This window comes from Engystomops pustulosus, chromosome 5 (genome assembly GCF_040894005.1).
Source record: "Engystomops pustulosus chromosome 5, aEngPut4.maternal, whole genome shotgun sequence".
Classification (NCBI taxonomy): Eukaryota; Metazoa; Chordata; class Amphibia; order Anura; family Leptodactylidae; genus Engystomops; species Engystomops pustulosus.
In genome coordinates, this window is record NC_092415.1 from 81,958,078 (window position 1) to 81,981,911 (window position 23,834).

The 23,834-nt window shown below is 37.5% G+C and overlaps 1 long non-coding RNA gene across 2 annotated transcripts in view; it reads left to right on the top strand.

Moving 5' to 3' along the window:
* Window positions 1–21,861, top strand: part of LOC140134061 (uncharacterized) — a 49,288-nt gene extending 27,427 nt beyond the window's left edge. Inside the window, exons 4-6 of one of the 2 annotated variants that reach the window (XR_011856058.1) lie at window positions 14,757–14,840; window positions 18,906–19,049; window positions 21,483–21,861. This is a non-coding gene — a long non-coding RNA (uncharacterized lncRNA). The remainder of the gene's footprint in view (window positions 1–14,756; window positions 14,841–18,905; window positions 19,050–21,482) is intronic. The other variant, XR_011856059.1, reaches the window with a different exon arrangement.
* The last annotated feature ends 1,973 nt before the right edge of the window (window positions 21,862–23,834 follow it).

The following is a 23,834-nucleotide window of genomic DNA, read 5'->3' on the forward strand; positions in this document are numbered from 1 at the left end:
TATATCAGCCAGGGAAGAGGAAGCCAGAACAGTTGTACCATGTAAATTTACTAAAACCCTGGAAGGACAGAGAAAATTTGTCAGCTATAAGTTTTCCTTGTGAAGTTACTCCGCAGGTCCTTGCAGTAGAGGTAAACTCTCATGGTAACAGCATACCCGAGGTTCGTATATCCGAGTCCCTGTCTAAGGCTCAGACGCAGGAAACTAGAGAGTTCATCTTGCGGAACGCTGATGTGTTCTCAGAGACGCCAGGCCGTACCTCGCTGATAAAACATGACATTGTCACCGAACCACAGGTACGAGTTCACCTAAAACCGTACAGGGTACCTGAAGCTCGTAGACAGGCCATTTCGGAAGAAGTCAAAAAGATGTTGGACCTAGGGGTTGTTGAGGAATCAAATAGTGAGTGGTCAAGCCCCATTGTCCTGATTCCTAAACCAGATGGTACGCTGCGTTTCTGTAATGACTTCAGAAAATTAAATGAGGTATCAAAGTTTGATGCCTATCCAATGCCAAGGGTGGACGAACTAATCGAGAGACTTGGTCATGCTAGATATTTTTCCACCCTTGACCTAACCAAAGGGTACTGGCAGGTGCCGCTTACTGACAAGGCAAAGGAGAAAACTGCATTTGTCACCCCAGAGGGTCTTTTTCAGTATGTTTGTTTGCCTTTTGGGTTGCATGGGGCCCCAGCAACTTTTCAAAGGTTAATGGACGTTGTCCTTAAGCCACATCGTAGATATGCCTCGGCTTATCTTGACGATATTATCATTTTTAGTGAGGACTGGGAAAGTCACTTGGCAAAAGTCCAGGCGATACTGGATTCTCTTAGGGCTGCAGGGTTAACGGCAAACCCTAAAAAGTGTGCTCTGGGTCTTGAGGAGGCACGTTACTTGGGCTATGTCATTGGTAGAGGTGTGATAAAACCCCAAGTAAATAAAGTAGAGGCTATCCAAAACTGGCCCCGACCCTTAAACAAAAAACAGGTAAGAGCTTTTCTGGGAATTCTGGGTTATTACCGCAGATTCATACTAAACTTTGCAAGTATTGCAGCACCCTTAACCGACCTTACCAGGGGGAGTAAGTCGGTCATGGTCAAGTGGAACCCAGAGGCTGAAAGATCATTTCAGGAATTAAAATCTGCCCTTTGTAGACAGCCAGTCCTAATAACTCCTGACTTTAAAAAAATGTTTGTCGTGCAAACGGACGCCTCTGATGTAGGGTTAGGTGCAGTCCTTTCACAGGAGGTTAGGGGAGAAGAGCACCCGGTAACGTATCTAAGCAGGAAGCTTACACCGGCAGAGAGAAGTTATAGCATTGTTGAACGTGAGTGTTTGGCAATCAAATGGGCCTTGGAATCCCTGCGGTATTACTTATTGGGTCGACACTTCAGGTTGGTGACAGATCATTCCCCTCTTACGTGGATGAGCCAGGCTAAAGAGAGAAATGCAAGGGTCACAAGATGGTTTCTCACTTTACAAAACTTTAGGTTTTCAGTTGAGCACAGGTCAGGCAAACTGCAGGGAAATGCAGATGCTCTGTCCAGAACACATTGCTTGGTGGCTAAGTGTGTCCGCCCCGACAGGTTCGAACAAAGGGGGAGGGTATGTGAGATAGTGACTGGTAAGGTGGAGGGAAATCGCTATATTTCCCCTAGATTTCTCTCATATGTCTTCTAGGGGACAGGAGGTGTACATCTCACCCAGGGAAAGCTGAGTGAGATGTAGAAGATCCAGGGAGACTTGATGTCCTTAGCAAGACATAGCTTGCTAAAGGATCTGGTAAATCCTATTTTCGGGCCTGGATTTTTGGAATGACTGGCAGGCTGGTAGTGGGGCTGGTCATTCCCTTCCTGTCCAGCACTGGTTTTCCTGGTTGTTTCAGGAAACCCAGGTGTTGGAGCTCAGCTCCAACTAGAGCTTTAAAAGGATTGCACTCTGTGCTTCACAAGGGGGAAACATGTGGAGAGGCAGAACCTGACTCTGTTCTCCTGCACTGAGGCCTGCGAGCCTAATACGGACTGTGTGTGTCACGTGAGGTAAAACCCACGTTTTGTTTTTGTTTCAGGTGGCTGGTAGTACGCCACCCGAGTAGTCAGGGAAGACTCTGTGTTAGTTAGAGTTCAGCCGAGCAGGTGTTTATTTTAGCCTGAAGTTAAGGCTTTGTTTTATTTTGTATTTGTTTTCTGCTATTAAAGCCAGGCAAAGCCCTGTTTATAGCCAAAGCTCTTGTGTCACTGTCTCTGACTGCGATTCTGGACTAATTTTACCGCTTCTACCAAGCTAGTTCCCACAATAGCCATAACAGCAAAACTACTTGATAACTAACATTCACCGAATGTCTGCTTTATGTTGACATGGTTTGTCATGTGTCCTCTTGTTTTTGTAGGATGTTATGAGGCTTAGAACTTTAGATGCGATTTATCACATTTTCATAAAAAATGCAAAATCAGACTTTTGAGGGACTTGCTTTCCACCCCTTAAAGGGGAAAAGTCAGCTCCTGTTACTAGGAATGTAGCATATAGTTTTACTAGATCCACATCCAGAGCCAAAAGAAAACTCATATTGACAAAACTGGCCACAGCCCCTAAATCTAAAAAGACAGTAACAGATCTCTCAGTGTTTGAAAGGGTTATTGGCATCAAAATTTTCACAACTGGTTCAGGATATACCTGTTTACCTAAACATCCCTCCTGTAAGTCAGTTAGGTGCTGGAGCTTTTCCAGTGCTGGTTTCATTGGGCAGAACTTTATCTGATGACCGGACCATCCACAGATTGCAATCTTAAGTCGATACTCCTTTCGATCACTATATGAGATGTCTTCACATTTCCGTTCCGTAGAACATCTGTCTAACCTGCCAATGACATCACTTCCTCCGTGGTCTTTAGCTCAGTGTGACCCACTAATACATCTTTAAGCGCATCAGAGCAGGGTTGTTCCAACCTGAAGGAACACACCATCTACTGAATTTAGTAAAGTATTCTTCCACCGGATGTTTTCCATGGTGTAAAGCTGTTAACTATTCTTCAGCACATCTAGTTTTGTCAGGTGCCTCATACATTAGCCCTAATCCTGCAAAAAAATTAATCCACAGAGGACAACTCCAGAGCATCTAAGGCTAATGAAAATCCCTATTCTGAGTACTTCCAATTAAGAGAAAAATAATAATGCCTAACCCTTTCTGGTTCGGAGCAAAGTTTGCAGAGAACAGTGCAGGGTGGATTCCACCAGAAGCCCAGCCATGGAGCGATGTTCAGAGTGCCATCTGAAAAGATAGAATTCAACGTCATCTCAGCTCAAGAGTACAAACTACAGAAGACACAGACTCAGGCGTAACAGTGATATTTTGTAGCTTACATGTTTTTATTGCTTTATTAACTTTTTTTAAGTTATTCTGTCAGGACAATATATTTTCTTAATGCTTAGCTGCTATTGGTGATATATAGTATACCATCAATATAGCATTGCTCTTTGTAGTAAAATGTTTCCATAACTACAATTCACTTTAGTGAATCTTATACTGTAGAAACATTGTATCTCAGAGAGCTTTAGAGGAAGGCAAAGACTCTGTAATACATTTTCAGTTTGGCTCAGCTATGTTTAACTGTTTAATAAATTTTAGGTTAAAATCTCATTTGCTTCCTTATTGTTAAAGTGTCAGGTATTTCTGTTGCCCTCAAGGTACCCCAGAGTACCCAAAGTACTCTCATTGGGAAGAGACTCTTTTCTATGGTCTGCAGATAGGAGAAACATAGTAAAACAGGGAAGTCATACAGATTTATTTTAGATGTACAGTATTGTGCTTTATTGGCTATTGTAATAATAGATCCAAATCTACATATCTATGAGGTTTTACTGCAGACCAGGAAGTGCATCCAGACCAGGCTTCCTCTTATCAATATTATGTACAAGACCTGCAGAATTCTGCCCAGACTCTCCTCAAATATTTGTTTCAATTTACTTATTAAGAAACTTAAAAACTACCACATGACTATTTCAGACTAAACAGCAAAGGTACAACTTCTTTGAATATGTTTACAAAAATATTTCCTGCTCAGTTTGGGGTTTTTGTGTAATGGAAGAGAATGGTTATTTTTAAAAGAGCGACAGGATATAACAGCATTGGTGACAATCTCTGCACAATCAAAGGATCTTTGGGGCATTATCCAATGTAGTATTTAATGGAAATTATGTTGTTGTTAAACTTTCTTTGAAGCACAAAGAAATAAACGCATGAATTGTACCACACTCAGCGGGGTCTTCTAAGCACGAGCTCCGCTTTACTCATTTACTGTTATGATAAGGCTTTGTACTAAACTTGAACTAAGCCTGATACCATGCACTGAGAGAACTAGATTATGATTGACTAAGATAGAAACTTTAGACAAAAGGGCGTTTTTTTTGCATTATACATTTTATGCACTTCTTTTTCTTATTTTGCTGGGCAGTACAATATTGTTGGTAATTGTTTTAATAAAATGTGTGCAGCCCTATTACAATCAAATTTCATGCAATTGCCTGTACTTCCCTTGAGGGAACTAGACCACCTTCTTCTCTAAGAGATTTTACAAGACCATATATATGGAACATGCAGTATGCATATTTAAACCTCAACTCAGATATGCTTTTTTTCACAAATCAATAGCTCTTGGGTTGTAGATCAACTTTGCCTATTATCTTGATTACCTATGTTTAGTAGTTCCTCCTCAGTTTAGCTTGGCTCTGCATTAGCTGTGTCTCCAGGCTGTGTTGATTTCTCTTATCATCCCGCAGAGTGTTTAGAGATACAGACTCACAGAGGGGAGAGGCTGCTGTTCCCTGCTTACACAGGAGGTAGGAAGGGAAGGTCATGTAACAGTGCTCTCTGTGTGTAGCTGAGAGGAGTAGCAAACCTGTGTCCAGTGCTGTACATGCAGTCTAGTCTCCTACACAGCAAAGTGAGGTAAAAGATCTCCTCCATTCCCCTGCTCCTCCTCTCAGCCCTTCCACTCCAGTCTGTGATTCTGCAGAACTTTCTCTCTTTGTCTCTTTGCACCTCATGTTGTGTCATAGACTCCTCTGCAACCCTTCCCCTTCTTCTGGACATCACAGACTTTACATGTCATGTAACTGTTTCACAACTGGTTTCTATTATTTATTACATGCTGCATGCTCCTGCATGTGTGAAGAAAGCTTCATGACTAGTTACCATGTACAACAACATGAAGGTACACTATGCAGTGCTCAGTGGATTTACCTGCAGGAATATTACTTGACTTGCTGGTAAATTACTGAATAAGAGAACGCAATGCATCATGGAAAGTGAGTGCAAACTAAATTTGACTCAAGAGATTAGTCGCCACCCACTTCTCTGCTTGCCGACAACAATATTGCCACATAGCATTAATGGGATAGTCCGCTTTCAGCAAAGATTTGATTGGTTTGTGTAAGGAAAAGTTATACAATTTTACAATATATACTTCCTGTATGAATTCCTTAAAGTTTTGTAGATCTCTGCTTGTTGTCCTTCTATAGAAAGCTTCTACGTTAACATCCAGTACATAGAATGTCATGTAATGGACATCCAGGTGCCCACGCCATTAGTATTGCACAGCTCTGATTACTCTGTGATAATAATGGCTTGTGCACCTGTATGTCCATCACATGGACATGGACAGATTTCTATCCAGTGGAAGTAAATATTTTCCTTACACAAACCATATCAAATGTTCAGAGACATCTACTGTTGATAAGGGAAACTTACAGTAGTAGTTAATGAACAAAAAACGCTAACTAAATTTGACTGCTAGAGGCTTTCATAGTCAGAGACTACTGATAAGGGATAACAAGCAAGAACAATGTAACTTTGTAACAAATGAATAATAAAAGAAGGAAAGAGTGAATTTATAGAGAAAAAATACTACTTAACTTTATAAATCAAATTTACAGATACCAAAAATTCAAATTTTAAATAAATAATTTTTTCAATAAAAAAAAAAATATTTTATCTCTACATATACACATCTTATAAAAGTAGTAAACAACAAAAGCATTTTTAAAATAGGAGGAAAATAAGCATTGAATTATTCATAGACCATTGAAGGGGAATAAAAACACAATCAATAACCTTTATTAAAACTATTTTATCAGGTAATATACGGAATACAGGAACAGCAATGAAAGCAAATGGACTATTCAACTAATCAATTTATAGACAATATTTCAAAATGTTAGCATATATATATTTTTGGATGTTGTTGTCGCGTGACCACATTCTGCGCCATATCTATGTGTACGTAGCAATGTATAGACAGATGCTTTATAAGTCTGAGGAAGAGGCATTCCTATTACCTGGAAACGCGGAGCTAAATAACAATTTTACATTTCTTTAAATTTAATAAAGTTTGTAAACCTGCTTATATGAAGTGGGGAGGAACATGCATTTTTATTGTGGACTATCAGCTCAGCATAAAGAAGCTCTGGGATCCTAGATGCATTTTTTCTCCAAATTGAAACAGTAAGGAGTTTTGGACCTTCAGAGGCAAACAGCAGCAGTAGTGACCACAAAAACATAAAATCACAAGTAGTTATGAACTCAGCATAACTCGCTAAGCTGAGCACACATACAAATGGGGACACACAATGTTGCCATATGAGTGCTTTCTTTATTTTCTTCTTTAGTCTATAAAACCCCTAGTTTTGATAACATCCTGTTCCTATATACAGTTTTAACAGCTCTCCCCCCACCTAGTATTATTAAATTCTGCCCCAATATCCAGATTCAGTACACCCAGGTATAATATACATTCCCCCCATTTTCAATGCTGTTATATATACCCCTAATGTACCTTAAGTGGGCAGTATTATAAAAAGAAAACTGTTACTCACCCGCAGATTTTTGAGTAATATTTCAAAATATTTCAATATGTCAAAATATTTTGTTCCTAAATTATTATAAACCTCAAAAAATGCATATATACCATCCACTGTGTTTGCCTTGCTCTCATTTAACAAGCATGTCTTTGGATTTGTTTCAAAACAATTTGCCTTCTTAATTAACCTTTTAATTGTCTTAACACCAATGTCTGCCAAACCATGACCCTCAGGCTGTCTGGCTCAGTATGTAACAAGATAAAGCCCAAACTACTGCAAATGTTCAACATTTTAGGCTAACAAAGTGTGCCCTTTATATGACTGTAAATTGAGTAAAACTTTATGACTGGAAAAACATCAAGTATTTCATTTCCTACTTCTTTCAGAGCTTTAGCTTTCTCATTATATAGTATCTGCTTTACCATTCTATTCCTGCTGGCGTCTAAAGGTAGTTTTTGCAATTCATTGTATGAATAAGAGGCAACTTACAGTGGGAGTAGTATTCACTTAAATGTAAGAGTAGTGACCAATTTACAGTATATTGTCTTTGCCCACAGCAAGCTGCATAGTGAGAGGTGTCAGAGCCCCAGAGGCGTCTGTGTAAGCAGTTACTATAGGATATATCTATAAACATCATTTCACTTTAAATTCAAAGGAATAAAGAAAAATGGAAGGAGCTCTCTTTAGACGAATATTGCTAGGGGCAAATGTACTGGTCACATGTCTGTCTTCAACACTTGAAAAGGAGCCTTTTAGGAACACTTAAAACGGAAACGTTCAGGCAAATCATTAAAACAATATTAGAAATAGTCCTTTGGTCACAACCTTCACTGCAAAACTTAATTACCGGTATATCAGCTGAGGTAACTACTGGTATCATACATCTAAAACTGATAGTAGAAATGGTACATGATCAGGGCTTGTGTATTTTCTGGGAATCTTTATAATTACAAACTCACCGCTTATTTTTTACAGAAGAGAACAAATTTATTTGCTTATGTTTTTATCAATTCTATTTTTGTCATAAGTAACAATTTTCAATAGTTTTTGTTACCTTTTTAATTAGTTGTGTTTTTCATTCTATCAAAGGAAATGTACCATCCTTTTTCATGGTCTCCTTATGCTAAAGATTATGTTTTTAAAATATGCTAATGAGCTGCACGTGGTAGGTGTGGAATTACCTGTGCAGCCAGGCTCTGGTGACGCCCACTGGAGTACTTGCACTTTTTTTTAAACTTTTTTTTTTTAGAAATAGGAGACCATACAAAAACTATTAAAATCCAAATCCTACATCAGGGTGCAAAGTGGATTCAGTTAGCGATGCTGCTTTACAAGGTATTAATCAGACAGTAAATGTCCTTAAAAATTTTATAACATATAAATAATTATGGTTTTTTAGTCATTAGTATGAAAAACTGCAGATGCATTAAATATACATTACAGTCTATTTATTCCTCAGGAGTGACGACCCTCCAAAAAAAGGCGAGGGCATCCCTTGCAGTAAGCGCGTGTCCACAGTAATTTAAATGCCACTGGTGTAGGGGGTAACATTGGACCCCCAACTGGATTTTTGGTTTTTAAATTAATTTCAACCATTTACACCATGATTTGATCTTTTGATTACTCGTATTTGTTAAGATCCCTTTTATGGTTGTTATAATATGTGTGTTCAACATATGCTCCATTGGCTTGTTCCAAACATTTTTGCAGCACTAGATCTATGAAATCATTTCAGGATTTTTTAGCAGCTGATCAAAGCATTGCAACCATTCCCAGGTTTTCAGACATATCATCAACTTCATCAAAAATGATTTAGGCACTCAAAGACAGCTTCTTGATGTGGTACGAAAGCATCCTGCTGCAAAATTCAATATTTATATTTAATATAAACCGATATTATTGTGCAGAACACTGAACATATTTCAATAAATGTGGCCAATTTGTGAGCTAGAAAAAATGACTGAGATGTAAAGGAAAAGTTATACAGTCCCTTAACCTACTTATTTCACATAAAATGGAGACTGTTATTTTATTACACAAAGTTTGGCCCAGCAAATATTTTGTCTCTATTGATTTTCTATTACACATGAGCCAGTCCTCCATGGACAGGTACTCTGTATCCACAGTATCCACAGGGACGCAATATCTAAAAATCTCAACAAAATCTCAACAAACTAGCAACTTAGGTAAGCGAGTAGTCAGCTGTTAGTTGCATCAACGCCAGCAGACAATTTTGTCAGCTATAGTTTGTTTTATGAGGCTTACCTGTACATTATAAATGTAACCTGCATGAATTTTAATAGATGCTATAGTTCAGGAAACAGTAAATGTTAATTATCTTGTTTCAGACATTTATTGTGTATCAGGTACAGCATTTAGATTATTTTCCCAGTTTAGTTTAATCCTAAATTGTATGTTTGTGTGAGAAAGAAACAAAGTAAGGGCTGTAACCTGTTATGGTTACTAGTCATAAAATACAGTAACAAAAGTCCTTCCATTTCACAAATGTAATTGTGTACACTGAACAGAAGCTAACCCTGGTTGTCAACCTTTATTGTCTCATACCACTGGGATGTAATTAATTCTTTAATACAAGCTTATTTGCTTTGCCATCCTCTCACAGTATTGAGATATAAAAAAAACCTACCTGCCTACATCAAAAGATAAAAACTGCCAATCAAAGTTTGTTAAGCCTTAAGTGCCATTTTTTAAATTTGATTTATGCATTCTACCTGAGGCATTCAATAAAATTGCTTAATTATGAACCAAACATACCTTGAGACTGTTGTAGCTACACTGATGCAGAAACATATCTTGTTTAATCCCTGAACTGATTGGTTTTGCCGAAAAAACAATTATAAAATTATGATAATGAGGCTCTTTTGCTCCTGTAGCTGCCCCAGTGCTCTCCTCTTTTCTTTTTTTTTCATTTTTCAAGAATACAACAGTGCATAAAGGCAAACATCCACCTCAGGGAAATACAAGGTACAATCATGAAAATCTGCACCCAGCTTTCCATAGGTCCTGAATTTTATAACTGTTTTTTGAGCAAAATCACTCAGTTCAGTGATTAAACAAGATATGTTTCTGCATCAGTGTTGCAGCAGCATTCTCAAGGTATGTTTGGTTCACAATGCATAAAAACAAATGTAAATTTCCTTTGAATACCATATTTCTACCTTTGTCATAGCTCATTAGCAAAACCCAGTTTTCAATTTACTTATCCTCATGATAATACAGTACAGCCTGAATGTCACTGTATAGTTGTCATGAAGGGACTAGATTCAGGGAGGACAAACAAGACAGTAGGCCGTGAACTGAGCCCCCCAAACTGTCACCTGTGTCCTCCCTAACCAAAAGCCAGTAACTAGTCAACGTTCCCTTCCTACGCCAAAGTGAGGACACAAAACACGACTTACAAGCAAATAACACAAAAGAGAGTTCAGAGGTCCAAGTCACAGCAGACATATCAAAAATGGCACAAAATTGAAATATAAAGAAGTAGTCAAAATGCGTAACCCAAGATCAGATAACCAGAAATACAGAAGAAAAGCAAGATAATCTAATATGGAACTAGCCAGGAAATATAACCAGCAGAAAACTACGTCTGACAAAGAGGTAGACAAAGAGCCTCATCCCCAACTGGCTGGAGCAGAGGTCTGTCCAGCCAGCAACATAAAGCGCAGTTCACAATATGAAACGTTCAGTAAAAACAGAAAGAAAATCTGTGCCAACTGCAGCATGGCATTCTGCAGACAGAAGAAGGCATTGGCATGGATGTTACAACAGTACATGTCAGGCTCCAGGGGCAGTGGACCCACTGGACCACCACGAACAATGATGTAAGCCAAAACCTGGAACCGGAATCTAAGTGGCACCCGCTTTTCACCAGAGCCCGCCGCAAAGCAGGTTGGACTTGCTGTGGTGTGGTACCACCAGGACGTTTTGCAGGTGCAACTTTGTCCGCAGTGGCAGCCAAGCGAGCTACACAGACGTAAAGCAGGATCATAGTTGGGGACAGGCAGGAAGTCAGTACAGGGCAGCTCGGGATCGGAGTTGGGGATGAAGCAACAAGTCAGTACAGAACCGGGGTCCCAACATGAAATCCAAACACAGGCACAAGGCAGGGACACATAAGCACAAAGATCCAGCAGGGAATGATGGGAGAGGCCAGCCTTTAACTTTTTCCTGGAATGGCCAGCACCAATCAGCGGAGTGCTGGCCCTTTAACTTATCGCGAGCCAGCTGAAATGGGTTGCTGGAGCAGCCATGACAGTACATACTTCTTCAGGGACAACAGTATAAAGTATATCCTGGGAAATGCTACACAGCAAAGTTAGTTCTGTGAATCCAGAACTTTAAAGGTCTTAGAGAATGTATTGTCACATCAGTAACCAATGCTTTGAAGCAATTCTTTTAATTTGCAGAAATCAATTGTGCTAATATTAAACTGTGTTATATACTTCATTGAGTTCTCTGTGCCTTTTTGTGCTCTGCTTTGTCCTGCAGTGAGTAGTGTATCAGAAAACCCATACAAAGAGATAAGGAAAGGAGGCTAAAGAATAACATATTTCTCCTATAAAGCATATTACAAAGTTTTCTTTTATCGTGCACTATTTATTTCTAAAATGTTGTTAAGTAACACTTCAATATTATTGGAACTGAAGTTACTAGTGTACTACAGGTTACCTAGAATATTATGCTGAAGGAACAAGAGTAGTAACTTTCCAATAGGGGTTAGGACCTCTTAGGATGACAAGAGTTTTTAGATGGCTTGGTTTCATCACTCAGCGGCCTACTTGTTTTTACCAGTATTGTGACTGTGCAGCACTACAATCCTTTAAATAGCCACTAATGGATGGTTGACTAATTTTCAAATCTGCACCCCTCAAACTATCAGAAACAGGTTTTAGTAAGATTCTTAACCCCGTGAGATCTTTATAGTAATTAAATCAAAACTGTGGTGAAATTTAGAATGGTCTGATTTTGTCAGTAATAAGTTCATGTAGCCCCAAAGTTTACACAGTCACAAAAGATAAAATTAATCTTATTAATTTGTTATGCCATTCGTCCCGTTTACGGAGACACCCCACATGTGGAAATAACTCGTGTGTGTACATTGAGGCACAGACGAGAAGGAGGACCATGCATTAGACAGTTTACCCTAAATTTTATGTTTTTTGTTGGTTTATGGTGCAGTTTTTTGAGCTATAAAAAATTTGTTTTTCTGCTAATGTTGCAATACAAGGTTTATTATTTGCAATTATTTGCTATTTTGGGGTTGTTATGTTCTAAAATTTATTCACTTTTTTGTGGTAGGGTTGTAGAAAAAACATTAAATATGTAATTTATTTTTGACTTTTTCCTTTGGTTCACCATATACCTTAGGTAATATGTTTAATTAATTCAATGGTTAAATACGATTACCACAATACCAAATTTCTATGCTTTTGTATACATTTTACTAATTTTGTAGAATAAAATTGTAGGGAAAATATATTATATTTGTATCACCATTTTCCAAGTAGCATATAATTTTTGTCTATATAGCTGGATGACAGCTTGTTTTTTGCAGAGCATGTTGTATTTTTGTATTTATAGTTTTTTAATCACTTTTTATTGCATTTTGTGTGGGACAAAAGAGGTAAAAATCATAATATTTGGTCGTTTTTAACATTTTTTTTTATAGTGTTTGCCTTGCAGGTATAATAATGATTTTGTTTTATTGTACGGGTCATTACGGATGTGGCTATACTACAAATGTCGGGTTTGTATGGTGATTTTCACTTTTTTTATTGTATATATAAGTGTGGCTTTAACGACTTTTTGATTAATTTATTAGTTTGTTTGTTTTTTTCACTTTTTACTTGTCCCACTATGGGACATGAATCAGCGATCATTCGATAGCTGACTGCCCACAAGTTCTACGCCAAGTTCTCATAGCTAGCTAACGTAGAGCTTTTGCTAAGCTTTTGAAAGGTTTTTTTAAATTGTATCAAGTTTGAAATGTTATTGTTACCTTTTTCCCTCTTCTCAGGTTATAAAAGTTCTAGCCTTACAGCCGAGGTACCTCAGTGTTTATGTCAGGGCCTGAAGTTAGTTGGTGGTTTATAAAGTGAGAAACTATATTAACCTTGTATGTAGTTAAATAAAAAACTATTGATAGTTGCCATAGTACAAAACAAATTGCCCTAGGGATAACAATAGATTGGCTAATATTAGCAAGATATGAGCACAGCCACATGTTCACTGGTTTTGTATTGGTTTAATGTATTAGTAGTGTACAATGTGTTGGTATAGCTGCAACTAATATATTGTTTTAATACTTTATCATTCTACTTTAACACTCTGCAACATGATTAATATTTAAAGGTAACCTGTCACCACACTAACCCCTCTTCCCCTCCAAGCCTACAAACAGCACCTTCTTCTGTAATATGAGCGTCCCATGGAGGTCTTTTTGCATATTTCTAGATTGCAACATTAAAGGAAGCCTACCACCACAGGTCTACCTATAAAGGTAGATCGGGTGGTAGGTGCCTCTATTGGAAGTGAGGATAGTCCTTTTAAGGGCTAATCCTCACATCCCTGCAATCTTTTTATAACTTTTATTTGCGTGGGCGTGGAGTAGCCGGAGCTGAGGCTACATGGCACGGCTACTCCACACCCCAGTAGCCTCTTTGATCCTCCTACCAAATATCTTCGGCGCACAGCTATGAGGAACTGCCCGTCTTCGCCCATGTAGCCGGAGTTCTGTGCATGCGCAGTAGCTCTGGCTTCGGAGCAGTGACAGTGCAGCCGCGGACCTGCTGTTCTGCTCATGCGCAGAACTCCGGCCTTGCAGACGAGGACACGCAGCTCCTCATAGCTGCGTGCCGAAGATATCTGGTAGCAGGATCAAAGAGGCTACTGGGGCCCCAGTAGCCTCTTTAGAAAATTACCATATTAGGCACATAAAAGTTATAAAAAGATTGCGGGGACGTGAGGATTAGCCCTTAAAAGGACTATCCTCATGTCTAATAGATGCACCTACTACCCGATCTACCTTAATAGGTAGATCTGTGGTGGTAGGTTTCCTTTAATAAAAAATCATTTTTTATTTTTTTGTAGGAAGCAGTCAGTCAGACAACCCCACCTCCTGCAGTCAAGTAACCCTGCCTTCTGCAGTCTGCTCTGCTCTGCCTCCTAGATCTACAAATAGCCAGAGAAGGATATCACAATTAGTCGGCAGTGCTGGGATGCATGGAGTGGGCAGAGCAGACTGACAGGAGGCGGGGTTACCTGACAGCAGGAGGCGGCTTGGTGACTGCCAGGGGCGGGGTTGCCTGACTGGCTCCTATAAAGAATAAAAAATGATATTTCATTCATGCTGGAACCTATAAATATAGGAGATAAACACATTACAGAAGAAGGTGGTGTCAGTGGGCTGGGGTTTTTTGCATACTATGATCACCATCATGTCACAATCAAGGGAGCCAAAGTGTTTTTAGCAAGTCTTCTAAGTCTGCTATTTAAGGGAGGTTGCAGATGAAAGAAAGCTCTCAAATTTGAATCCCCTATAGATCATTTGTAACCCATTATTTTACAATTTTAATCAGTTGTATTGCTGTTTTGATCCTATCACTCAGTGATGGTCAGTGTAAGGTTCCTCAGTGTGGGCGGGGACACTCTAAGCAGACACTTCATGATTCCTCTGTGCTATGAGATGCTGTGTGCTGACAATGTGCTTAGATTGTCATAGTACAGGGTTTATCTATTTCATTTAGCTTCTGAAGATGCTACTAGATTGAAATGTATATAAAACACAATGACACACTCACGTCTGCTACCTCGCCTATAAAACACACATTCAGCATTGATATGCCCCCTTCCCCTCAAATCTAGAGCTTATCTTGTCTACAGAGCCGTTGCTGTCTCCTCTACTCTAGGAGTTTATGGTCATATCCAGGAAAACCAAAATGGAAACACCAGGACTGATAGAGACAGGTAGGAATTATATCTGTGAAAGCTGTATTTATGTTAATAACAGTGAATTACAGAATGTGTTATTTTGATACCCTGAGTATATTTAAGAACTTTGTCAGCTACATACCAACAGCCAGAAAACAGTGCAGTACATTAGCACTGAGTATATTGTGAGGAATCAGATCCTTCCATAGACTACTCCCAAAGTTGGTCTAAAAGTATATTTTAACATTCTCCAATATATTCTGTATGAATTGCTTTATTTTTTTTAAAAGCTATACATGTTCATTATAATTTTACAGAAACATAGAATAAGAATATGCCATTTATGATGTGTAGTGACTGATGCAATATTTGTAATGTAAAAAAAGTGCCAAAAACTGTTTTTTTTATCATTCCCAAAAAGAACTTACTCAAAAAGTTCCACTGAAAACTAAAACACACCTGACTAAAAACAAGCCCTTAAACAGATATATTGAAGTTCTTCATTCCGCTAAAAAGACATTTAAAAAGCGAAGTCACAGAAATCCATTGTAATTTGTGTCCCTTGTTTCACTTTAATCAAAGGTTTTAGACAGTTTTTAGACACTTTTGTGACTGTTTGGCAAAAGGTGTTTGATCTTAGTAAAAAGGGGGTGTGGTCTAAGTTGTGCCAAACATGCACCAAAATCTGATTTTTCTAGCGTAAACTGTTTATTACACTACTACTACCACTAAAACCATTTAAGCTTATTGAATATAATCCTTTTGAATTCATGTTTCAAATAACATCCATATTGTTTGGTCTAGACTACAGATACACATTTTTTTCTATAGACACTGCTCTTAAATTCACAGGTTCCGTTTTACCAAATCTAAAAAATATCTGTGGTTAACTAAACTACTTCTTGACTAATTACATAATAAAAAGCAGATCCAGGGATCCATGCCTTAGTAAAAGGATCTTTTCCTTATGGTGCAAGACCACATGAGTGACTTAAAACAACAAGACTGTGTTCTCCACTGACATCTACTGGTAAGAATACAGAATGAATGGATACATGAATAGTAATATTTAACTTTTAGTCTACAATAAGTTCATAGCATTAAAACACGGTCAACCTTCCTCTATTGCATATCGTCCAAGACAGATAAAGTGTTAGAATAATAAGTATTTAGCAATACATATATGTGCTAAGTGCACACACTTCTTTGCAAAGGTGAAGTAAAATAATGCTCCTTTTATTGGAATTTTCTTGAAAAATAATGTGTCATGAAACATGAAAAATGTGTCATGAAACATGCCTGTTACTAGCACAAATGTGGTTGGTTAATGAATAAAATAAATATGTATTATAGTATTACATAACAGTGTACTTTGTTATGTAAGTAGAGTAATGACTAGTAAAAATATACATATAAATATAAAATTCTCTTTCCAAGTCGCTATAAAAATGGCTAATTCAATACTTTAAAACATTAAGGCATTAGTTGACATTTCAGCTTTTTTTCATGTACAAATACTGTATATGCGAACCTTATCTATAACACGCTGTCTACAAATCACACTGTATATTCATGTTGACATTAATAACATTAATGACAACTATGTTCATTTATTCATTTAATTGACACTTCATTGACTCATCTTTTATATACTGTAGCTCCAATATTTAATTAAATTCTTCTACAAAATTGTTACAATCACAAAATATGGGAGATTTATTAACTGACTGAGAGTATAGTTAAAATCTCTGCCAGGCACAAATCGCATCCACATCTGCTAAGAGGCTGGAGTGTTTAAAATGCCAGTCCTAAATTCCCTTCACACTCATCTGGGTGAGTCTAAAACATCTACAGTGCTTTGTCTACAAACAAGGAGCAGGCTGGCATCATGCCAAGTAAGTTAGAAAGGTTAGTAATGGCCTCAAAAGTCACACCCTCCTTACCTGCTAGGTAATTAAGTCTGACAATGTGGTAGGAAGGGCAGTGATCAAAGACAGGGCAGCACAGTTGTGCATCAGCAAAGCATCGGCTAACACTAGTTACACATGGCACTTGTAACATGGGTTGCATCCCAGCAACACAACCGTCCAGCATTTGTAATTTCCGAGAACTTTACTAAATGGAAGAGCACCAATATTTACTTTTTTAGACTAGTTTTTTTGAGAGAGGATTTGTTCAACAAGTTACATGTTAGGCTGCAAAATTAATCAGTGGGGGGAATTTAATAAGACTAGCATTTTAAACGCCAGTCTTAAAATCGTCACCCTCCCCCCATATTGTTTATAATATTTTGTTACAAAATATGTCTACCATGGGGAAATAAAAGACCCCTGGGGGACATTTTCACTTTTGTTTTACAAGTTTTCCACTGTAACTTGCCATCATAGCATCAGATAAAGGTGGAGAGGTCTGCTTGGTCCCAGAAACTCCCCTCAACTCTATAATACCTGGCGATCATATGACCTTCGTCTCCTATATAGACAGTAGCACCAATGCCACTCAGTGCTACAGTCCACCATTATATTTACTTTCAGTTCTAAAGACTCTTTATATAACATAAGTAATGTTTATAATGTGCAAATGAGAAATATTTTAGGCATTTAACACAAAACTATGTAGGTCAACTATGAGTACTATTGCAATTACAAAAATAAAGCGAATATAGTGTTGTTGTGTATATGCCTCAGGCTTTGTACAATTGGGAGCCTATAGGCAGGAAGTAAATTTTCACAAGTTATCAAGATATGTACATCCCTGAGTTCAGCTATGCAGCTTCTTGTCAATGCATGACTGATGAATATGTTTTTCACCTTTATGTCACTATAATGTATAGGTTTACAACATATTAATAACATATATTGTCTCATAACAAAAAGTAAAGTAAGTTTTATGCATATATAAAAGGGAAGACCAGGAATTGGTAAAACTAGCTAGTACAGATTAGTTGATCAATCGTCAGGGTTCAGGAGCCCAACCCGGACGTACTGCTGGATTGGTAGCCAAACAGTCAATGTGTTAAATTGACGCAACTAGCCATGACTATTACTGGCATTGACACTCCTGGCAAATAATAGCTATGGCAGGTTGCTAGGGGCATCAGTTTACCATATTGACTGTTTTTCTGGCAAAATGTCCAGTTCAAGTGACCAAACTCTAACCAGAACGTCGGATCAGTTCATCTCTACTGATTAAATCCTCACAGTTGCAGCCACTGACTGCCTGATGGGTAAAGGTTTTTGTACATGGGTATGGTTTATCTTGTTTCATTTTAGTATAGTTAAGGCTAATTCAAATTATATACAAGCTATGAAGTGCTGTCCATGTTTCAAACATTTGCTGGTTCAATTGCAGCTTTTCATTTATGTTGCTGTTGGTTCCAGAATGCATAGGGGCTCCGGAAACCATTTTGAAGGGGATACATGGTGACACAATCCCTTCATAAGGAGTTTAATTGTTCTGCCCATTAAAGGGTTAATGTATTTCTCTGTTAGGGCTAAATTTGCTGTCCTTTTTGTGTGGTGTTCTTCTCATAACAATAATGCCACCTGATTGGTGGAAACGCAAAATCAGCTGTGATTGGTAAACAGATGGGTCAATGACAATACTGTCACCAGGTGAAATATTGTCAGCTGCCAGATAATTGGCAGTTGACCGCTTCTACTCAGGCATATAAGGAGCCATCAGCTGGGGTTCAGGCCAATTCTGCAAGACCTTCAGAGTGCATTGGGCCACTCAGCAGACCCTTAATTAGTTACTATATGTTTGTGAGGATTGTTTGTTAGTGGGGGTTTTGTCTTCAAGCTCATGCTTGTGGGACTCAGTTATATATATATTTGATGAAATGTTTTCATATTTGAAATGTAGCTGTTTTAATTATATAACATTTATTATTAAAAAAAATTATTAAAATGTTTATAATTTTTTGGTAACCCAATAATAAAACAAGAGGCCATTTTTCTTCAATTATATATTTGTTTTGTGGCTTTATTTATTATTTAGGTATTAAGTAAGTTATTATGAGAATGGGATTTCTGTCACCATGACGTTGTCTCACATGATGATATGTCCATTGCTGATCTGTTGTGTTTCTGGAACATACAGCAAGCTAAGTCATAATACTGACTAACAAGGAAAAACAGATGACAAACCATGCCCTAAGACAAGTGGATCCTGCTTCAACAGGGAAGATATTGTAAATGTTCAACAAAATTTTCCAGAAAAGGCAGCAAAAAAGTGGAGGACAAGGTATGAATCATCTGTTTTATGTTTTTAGCTATAAAAAAAAATCTTCTGTGAATATATCATAACTAGAAGTGACGGAAAAAAATTCACCCTTTTCAGTTTTTTGTATGTGCATAATTTTGGTTAAAGAAAGCCAGCTATCAACGTGTGCAGCCCATGGAAACAGAACCATATGATGCCGACAGGAAAGTAATCTAGCAAATTGTAAAAATGAACACCTTCCAGATGGAAATCTACCTAAAAGATTCATCATACAATAGGATGTCAGATGCTTACATGATTTTTCACAAAACTTACCCATATCCGGACAAAGAATAAATCATAAAACGTCACTTTTATTATTCATACATCATAAAATGATAGTTGCATTGCTACTGGGTGCTCCATGGGAAAGTGTTTAGAAACACAGTATGACACAGCTCTCTAGATCTGCAATAGCTAGATTATTAGTGATATACTACACTCATATCAATGAGCCCAACTCTGGGTGGTATATTCAGTAGGGCTGTAGGACAACGGGCTAACCCAGTAAGGCGAAGGGCTAGAGGTAATACATAGAATGACCAATAGCAGTTATGTGACTGTTTTCATAACTCATGTGTCAGACTGTATGACACCAGATTCTATTCAGATCACCACTATGCACATAAAGCTATGGCTTCTTTTTGCTGTGCGGACTAATGTGGACTGTGTGGACTACAGTATTAATCCGAACCCCTGATGAAGCCAGTTCACTGGCAAAACATGTCGGGGGGGCTAATGTTAGAAAAAACTTTTTAATTGGCAGTGAGTCTATAGCTCCTAACCTGTTAGCATCTACTCAGCATTAAGAAACTTCAGTGGCAGCTCAGTATGGTGCAATAGTACATAACAGTGCCTGCAAATCCAAACTTAGGGTTAGCTTAATGCCGGTGCGACAATCCATGTGCACATTAGGGTCATCGCACCATTAGTCCACACAGCAAAAAGAAGAAGCCATAGCTTTATGTGCATAGTGGTGATCTGAATAGAATCTCGTGTCATACAGTCTGACACAGGAGTTATGATAGCAATCACATTACTGCTATTGGTCATTCTATCTATTACCTCTGGCCCTTCGCCTAGCGTGACAACAAACGCTTAACTTACTGGCTTAGCCCGTTGTCCTACAGCCCTACTGAATATACCACTTAGATATGAGTGTAGTATATCACCAATAATCTAGCTATTATAGATCTAGAGAGCTGTGTCATACTGTGTTTTTACACACTTTCCCATGGAGCACCCAGTAGCAATGCTACCATCATTTTATGATGTATTCATAATAAAAGTGAATGATTTATTCTTTGACCGGATATGGCAGTTTTGTGAAAAATTTAGCAAAAAATCCCTGCTGTGACAATTGCTCCATTTTTCGTGATAGATGCTTACATGGAAACTGTGGTTAATGTTCTGTTCTGCACTGTGCTGTTTTGTCTATCTACAACTTTATTGCATTGGCTAAATATGAACGTTTAACCTTGTCAGTTGTTAACAAAGACTAACAATTGAGAGTAACGCTGCACAAAATAAAATCTGTACCTGCATTAGGATGAAGCATAGAGATAATACCTTGTACCAGGGATTGTATGAGAGGTCATTTTCAGACCCATACACTATAATCATGTTTTCTAAATTCAGACTTACTTTAGCAATACATTTTATTTCAAGAAGGTTTTTTATATGCACATATCAATGTTATTCTTCTTAAGTCAGGTTTGTCTAACTGCAAATATAATTCATGTTAAGTTTTATATTACAAAATCCATGGGTTAAAGTAAATCCAGTTTACTATTCAGATTATCCATTCAGATTAAAAAGTCAAATCTCTCAATTCAATAACCATGAAAAGCAATCAATTATAAGAAGATTAGCCATGCTTAACTACTAATGAGATGAATGTGCTTTACAAATAGATACAGATTTGTTTTCTAGTGTTGTAAACCACCTGGTTTCTATGTCAGTTACCTTAAGACAAATTGCATCTCTTGGGATGACAACTGGCAGCCAAGAAATATTTAAAATATCACACATCAAAAAGACATACAAAGAAACCAACCACAGACAGATCAAGTTGTAAGTCACATTTCAAACCCTGTCACTTCAGCAAATACTGTGAGTCTATAACCGATAATGCGCTCTTATTATGGTCTAGTGCTATAAAGTACTATATATAGTCCAGTTAGGACTTGTCAACAACCCAACTGAAGGAAACAATACAAGGATAACTGTTAATCTTCTATTGCTGTTATAATGGTCATCAGTCAGGAAAGGATTCAGGTTAGAATAATTTATGACCTGAAAACTGTCGCCCCATCCCTTATTTTTATGTTGATTTGATAGGGTGTCTGTTAATATATGTTCATATTGAAGAATGTTTGGTGTTTTCTTTTCATATTCTTTTTATTTAATTTTCAGAACAAAAGAAGAACATGTTACAGTATGCCACGTTTGCTGTTTTGATGTAGTCAGTGCATCGATTGTCAAGTGGGGCTATTGAAACAAATTATTAAAGACACTGCCAGGAGGCAACATACGTTTTTAATGCATTTTGATCATTACCATAAATATGTGCATATTCTGTATTTTAGAAAGTAGTGTTCACTAGTGTGTTTCCTAGACCCAGTGCTGCCCCAAGAAATCTCCTCTACAAAGGCTGATTCAGAAAGTGTTTTCACTGAATTGGTCAGGACTTTCAATGCTTTACTAAGGAAGTCAGATTGAGGCTCTCATAGTAATGACTTTACCCTATTCAATGAAAAACTTCATGAATTAGAACAGAGTCAAGGGCACAATATCTCCAGGGAAAAATTGAGCTAGATTGTACCCTCAAGTTCAACAAACTTTCAAAGACTACATTTGGTCTCCTTATATATATTCCTTATTATACCACACAACATTTGTATAACTATGTACATGTGCATGCGTAAATGTATGCATCAATACATTTTTAAATAGTTTAGTATATTCTTCTGTTTCAAATCATATAAGATCTATAAAATTTAGATCTATAAGAGCAGGGCAAAAACTGTTTAGGTGTTAGACTGTTTTATCCAGTTAGAAGCTTCCCTTATCCTGCCCATGTTTTTTTTCAGAAAAGAAAGAACTGCTTCTGACATCATTTTATTGGTATACCTGGTTTTAATTTCCTATGTCACTAAATTACTTTTCCTGATTCCAATGTAAGTGAACGTTTTGTCAAACTTGTGTTTTTTCAGCACCAGAGAGCTATATACAAACAGAAATGTGGGTGGTCTGCGGGGCTCTTTTTAAAGATGACCTAATCTGTAGCAATTTTGTAGTTTATCTACTGCCCAAATCATTAGATAATTTTGTAGAGGGAAATGACATTATTATTTCACAATTAGCACATTTAGTAATAAGGTGAGCACAAGGGAGTACTTTAAATCACCATCACTTACTGAAACTGTTAGAATAAACATATATATAGGACAAGACTTTCTAGGATAAAATCATTAGTTGTTCCAGGGTAGCACTGAAATAAAATTTACACTTAAAAGATGTTGACATTTATGTGTTACAATAAAAAAAATCTTTAAAGAAATCTTTAAGAAATGCAATATAACGCTGGTTAGACACCTATTAAAAATGATCATGCCTTACATCTACATGCTGAAAATATTGTTAACAAAGAGATCATAACTACATGTATATTTATAATCATATGGCAATAGGCTAAAAAATCATCATACCGTCGCAATGGTCAGGTAGCATGAGGCAAAAAATGGTATTCATACAAAAAGTAATGGGGGGTAGTACAAGCCACGAAAAAAGTCACATTCCACCCCTTACACCATTTCCATGCCAATTGATTGGGAGGAATGGGTGTGGAGTGGGCATGAACAGGGCACTACTAACAACTAACACAAAGGTATGGTTACACAAATCTTCAGGACTGTTCCCTAACACTGCTGGTAGCTTTGTATGGTAAAAGCCACTGACAGATTCCCTTTAAATATAGCCTGCACAATTTCCTGGTTATAGTTATAGCGCAATTCTACACCAGGCAGGACTTCTTAATACATACCATGGAGGGGGAGCCAGCTCTTGATTAATCCCCCCTAATAGGTGCCTCTAATTTCAATATGACTTTCCTTACATGTAGTTGTTTTAGCCAGACATGTAATCGGTTCAAAACCGTATATGACATATATGTCTTTAGTTTTGATTACAGGCGGTCCCCTACTTAAGACGACTTACAGACGACTCACAGGCGACCCCTAGTTACAAACGAACCTCTGGATTTTGGTAATTTACTGTACAATAAACAGCTATAACAGTTATCACATGTGTCTGTAATGAAGCTTTAGTGATAATCCTGGTTCTTATGACAACCCAACAATTTTAAAATCCAATAGTCACAGAGACCAAAAAAATTCAGGCTGGGGTTACAATTATTCAGGCTGGGGTTACAATTATAAAATATACAGTTCTGACTTACATACAAATTCAATTTAAGAACAAACCTACAGAACCTATCCTGTACGTATCCCGGGGACTGCCTGTATATTTATTTTCAACTGCTTTCCATCTCCAATGAATTTGCACTGAACAGAAATATTCATCATCCACATTAGTTGTTGTCCCTAGATGGGTTTATACTAGTTTTCATGCAGGTACATTTATACTTCGGCCAATCTCAATTTAATTTCTATGGAATAATATGCTATTTTGTTAAGTAAACTGATAAGTATATCTAGATTTGTAGGGGATGTGGATTGGGTAAATTCATCTCTGCATTGAATAAGT